Genomic DNA, 5,442 nt, shown 5'->3' with positions numbered 1-5,442 from the left:
GGCTTCTCTGTTTACCTTCCAAGTTGGTCAAGTACTCCCCTGTGTTTAATTGGTCTGTTTTGCTTTTCTTGTTTTTGTTTTGTTGTGGCATCCAAGGGTTCCCTCAGTCTGTTGTCTCCTTGATGCAGGTTGAGACCAAGGATTCTCCCTGTCAACAGGAATGCCTTTCGTTTCCAAACTCGAGACGCTGTCTCCTCTCTCCAACCTGCTGGTCACAAATCTCTGCTCTCTGTCTGCATAGGAAAAAAAGATAACAGTGCCCTAGATTTCACTCTCCCTCCCTGCTATGTGTTGCTGTTATGGGCTGTGGCTACCACCGCTGCTTTTCAGGCGTATGTAATGACACAGAAAAGCTTTATTACCACTTTGTCACAAGACTCAGAATGGCCCAGAAGTATTTTGTTTCCAGTGGGACTGTTGACAGGATGCCTCTGGTCATATCAGGAGCAGTTTCAGGGCTTAAGTCATCAACAACAAAATTGTACATCGTCTAATTGCAAAATAATAGTTCTCATGGAAGTGGAAAGATGTTGATGGAATGTTGTCTTTCGGGTATAATTTGCCTTGTTTTACGTTTTTGGATGGTTTTGCTGTCTCTTGTCTTAGGTCACAGGGGACATTTATTTTATTAGGGGGGGGGGGGGTGTCTGAACAAGCTGATCTACTTTCCCCCAATCAGGGGAGGTTAGAGACAGCTCATTCACCTGACCGCCTGGCCGCTTTATAAAAATAAGTTGAGAGTTTAAAATTTCCACACTGGAAGATTTGGGGAGGACGAACAGTATGGAGACACTGTAATGTTATCGTCCTCCATGCCTTTTTTCATCTTCTGCCATCAGTGTTCTTCAAAATTGTACCCATATGTTATCATCTGTTACAGTGATTTCAAAAGTATATAAAAAGACAGATGAACATATTTTGCTGTTTATGAAACTGTGAAGCTATTCCTTTTCAGAGATATAACTTAATTGGTTTATCAGATACTTCAAGAAATAATATTAAATCTGGAATATTAAAGCAATCATAATCATGACAACCACCATTGTGTTGTTTTTTTGTTTTGTGCAATTTGAGGTTTACAATGGACACTCTCACTCCAGTCAACTTTTGCATCCCAATTTAGAACCTGAGGATACGGCTGGTCTTTTTATAAAGCATGGTGGCCCACTTCTCTGTACAGGACCATGGCCCATTTTCTCCCCAGACAGTTCTGTCTCATCTTCAGTTTTTGACACAGAAAAAATAGACTGGATTTCAAAATAGACACCTGACGGTATGTAGTACAATGCAACGGAGTAACAGCTCTTATGAAATAGACATAGCAGTGTTGACAGGAAAAAAAGACCTTGAAATGAAACAGCAGGAATTGTGTCAGTTGTGTTTATGCAACCAGAAATGTGGTGCCTTATTCGATCTGTATCAGGCTACCTTAATGTTCAAGTTTATTATAACCATTTCAACATTACAGTTGATAGGAATTTCTAATGGTGTGCATATACAGTACCACACAATTGCACAATTACACTCTGGAACAGGCCAGAGTGCAGTAGGAACAGTCCATAGTGCAATGGCAAATGGGAAAGACCCTAGTGCAGTGGGGCATCCATAGTGCAGGGCCCCCCACAAGTACATAATACCATAATAATAATAATAATGGTGGCAGTCCAAACTGTAAGGAAATACAGCACATACCGGTACTGTACGTCACAGGGAAAAAACATTAACGTTAAGCCATGTTTAAGTGTTGTATTGGAGGTGGGTCTCTGAAGCGTGAGGTGGGAGAGGTCAGTTTTGATGTGTCTAGCCTTCCTGGTGATTCTGGTGTCATAGTGTGAGACTGTAGTAGGCAGACAACAGCCGATGATCTTGGAGGCTCTGCGTACTATTTTCTCTAGCTGTTGTTTATCCTGGCTGGTCGCGTTACCGTACCAGGACATGATAGGGAAGGTCAGCACACTTTCTATAACGGCTCGGTAGAAATGAGTCATGCCTTTCTGGCTAACCCCAAATTTCCTCAGCTGACGGAGGAAGTAGAGTCTCTGATGGGCTTTGCTTATGTTCAGGTCCCATGAGAGGGACTGGTGTACGGTGGTATCTAAGAAGCGGAAGGAGGAGATCCTCTCAACAATCTGGCTATGGATGGAGAGGGGGAGTTGCTGGTCTGCCTTCTTTCTATGGTCAACTATCAGCTCTTTGGTTTTAGAAGTATTGAGGATTGGATTTTTGTCCTCGCACCACCTCACCAGCTGTTCCACGTCCCCCCGGTAAACAGATTCATCACCATCAGAGATAAGACCTACTGCAATGGTATCATCTGCAAATTTTAACAGTTTGACTGCTGTTAAATGGGATATACAGTTGTTTATATAAGGAGAGTATAAAAGAGGAGACAAGACTCACCCTTGTGGGTCACCGCTGTTAAGAACCTTGGTTGATGACACATGATTATGAATTTTGACATATTGTTTCCTATAGGACAGGAAGTTCAGGATCCATTGACACAGTACAGCATTAACACCTTTGGCCAGAAGAGAGTTGTACAGCCTGACAGGGATAATGGTGTTTAAAGCTGAGCTAAAATCAAGGAACAGAACACGGTCATACGTGGCCTCAAGGTGTTGGAGAATGAAATGTGTACACTGCATCATCCACTCCCAAATTTGCCCTGTAGGTGAATTGGTGGGTAATATGCACTAAGTTCCTGCAGACTAGGCGCTTAAACACCTTCATGACAACAGACGTGAGTGCAACAGGTCTGTAATCGTTAAGGCAGGTGATGTTATTTTTCTTAGGCTCTGGAATGGCAACAACAACAACAAATCCTTGTTTTGATTTGAATGATTTCATCACCTTCTTTTACAAATACTTCATTAACTGCTGTTGATCTCCAAGTTCATTCTGTTGTTGCTGCTGTTCTTGATTTTACTGATTGTAGGTCTACACAACATTAGTTCTAAAAATCTGTCAGTGAGGGACGTTATAAGCACCTTCCTTCCTGATAAATGCATCTCATGAGTCAGCTCCTCTACCACAGGAACATCTGTGTATGTGCTTCATGTTCCCCTTTACTGGCCCCACTGTGCCAGATGGAGATTCACCTGGGGTTCACCTGAGCCATCAGTCGGACTGACTCATGTGCACCTGTGAGCTTGGCCACACTGGGAATTTATCCGTTGGTATCAGTCCACTGGTTTCTGTTTAAACTTGGGAGCTTTGACACTCCCTCAGAGGACAGAGGACAGTGTCTTCTGTACCACATGTGTCTCTTCGTTCCCTTAAGTTCTTGCTCAAATTATTAAGTAGTAATTGTTGTTGCAGGAGTATATGTCACAAAATGGGTGTTGTAGTTGTATGTAGCATATACCTGACACACACTAGTTGCTGCACTCACTCACTCACTCACTCACTCACATTAAAACATAACACATCACATAGTGATTGTATACAATTTTCCCCTCCTTTCACGCTGAGCGCTTCAGCTCCAGACACTATTGATAATATGATTTTTCTGATTTCACACTCCGCTGAATGTGTCTGTCTGTGTTGCCAGCCAGAACATTTGATCGGCGACATTTTTTTTAAACCAGCCTACATTACATTGAATCGCATCAAGGAGCACCTCAGCCATCTTAAAAGGCTTGCATTTAAAAAGGGAAAGGGCCGAGGCAAACCCAATTCAGTGTCTGTAGAAGCCAGCCAGCCAGTCCTCCATTTACTGTAATGCATGCCTGTGTGCCTGGGTGTCTGCCAGCACGCCAGAGTAGGGCTCCGTGAGGATTTGCATTTCACCGCACTTAATAAGCTCTTAATGGGGTGGGGTGGGGGGTGATGAGATGATATTGCAAGGTCATGGATTAGAGGCGCTTTAAGATACCGTGCCTTGAGTCATAGCACATTAACACCAAATTATAGTTTGGCCCGGCTGTGTATGATGATCCTCCAGTCTGAATTGCACCGCCAAATTGCATTAACCAGTGCTTGTTTTGGTGCACCACTAAAAGAATGAGCTGCTTGAATGTGTGTCTGTGGTTTGTTTCCACACATCTTTGTCTCAATAGATGAAAGAAACAATGGATGTTTACTGTTGAACCCCTTCTCTGTGCTCTGAGACTTTGTCTCCATGTTGTACAGCAAATTTTATGTTTACAACAGATATATCTCAGATAATTGCAAACTGGTAAACATGTTTGGGTTAGTAGCAGTAGAATGATTGTGCTGGCATACCTCATCTGTGTATGATTATAAGCAATACACTTTTTTCTGTTTTCTGAGAACTATGCATCAGACTCCCAATGGTTTCTAAAACAAGGTTGCATGAAACCTCTAAGCAGAAACTCTGCCTAAAGTGAGTTAGATGTAAAAGAATCCACTATTTCAGAATTTTAGTTCATAAGCTTACCGGAAACATAATGCATGGCAGAAACATTTTTAATTTTGATCCCTACAACTAAAGAAAGGTCAGTCCTCTAAGGCTTGATATACTGAAGCTCAAAATTTAACATTTATCTAACATTTCCTAGCCTGGGAATACCCATACGAACTTTCGGCAAATTTAGGATTTGCTCTGCATGTCTGTCTGGTCAAGAGGCCATTGAAGCCCATTTCCAATGTCCCTAAAACACGGGCACACAAGTACAACTCCAAATCCGCATTGACGTGTATTTCTTTGCAATTGAGTAAACAACTGCATTTAAAACCTTCGTTTACAAGATTGCTACACTTCTGAAATGATTTGGTAAGAGTTTACTGTACCAATTTAAGTTTAATTTCACTGCTAGTTATGCCCCTGCTGGAAGTCATAAGTCAATGAACCTTTTCTAGACCCACTCTCAATTGAGACAGAGACTTGCTAATGAGGAGACAGAGCACTCAAAGAATCTCCCATAGAAATGGATGGGGTTAGTTCGTAACGCAAACATGGCAGTTGTCTACACATTCCTCCCCTTCCACCACCAAAAGTTGACCTGTGAATACTGTACATCGTGCCAAAATACCAATCATGTGGTATGTTGTGAATACATGTGCCAATCATGTGTTGTGATCTCGCAGCTGGAGCGAGGTTGGTGTGTCTTGATTCGTAAAGCCTTGCGCACATGCAGTTCTGCCCAAAATAGATGCCCGATAAGTGCCCAAAAAGCGTTACAATATGGCCACCGAGTGGAGGGACTTGCCTAAAAGGACTTTGATTGAGAAGGGTCTGGTGTCACCGAGGCTAAGGATTTCGGACGTCAATGAATGGGGTCCAATCAGTTTTAAAGCATGGGGACACTGGGTGGGGCATTGACATTGTAGAATTGTGGAAAAACTGAGGAAGAGTAGAATTGAGATTGCAGAACTGTGGGAAAACTGAGATGAAGACCTGAGTAGCAGAAACATTTTGATTAAACTACACTGGGAGCATGTAAGACAGTTTACAGATATCTTTCCTCTTGATTTCCCTGC

Source organism: Alosa pseudoharengus, unplaced genomic scaffold (genome assembly GCF_046254945.1).
Source record: "Alosa pseudoharengus isolate Yale_2024_CS ecotype anadromous, Long Island Sound unplaced genomic scaffold, YU_APseudo_1.1 YU_APseudo_1.1_scf_4, whole genome shotgun sequence".
Lineage (NCBI taxonomy): Eukaryota > Metazoa > Chordata > Actinopteri > Clupeiformes > Clupeidae > Alosa > Alosa pseudoharengus.
Note: the sequence above shows the minus strand (reverse complement) of the source record.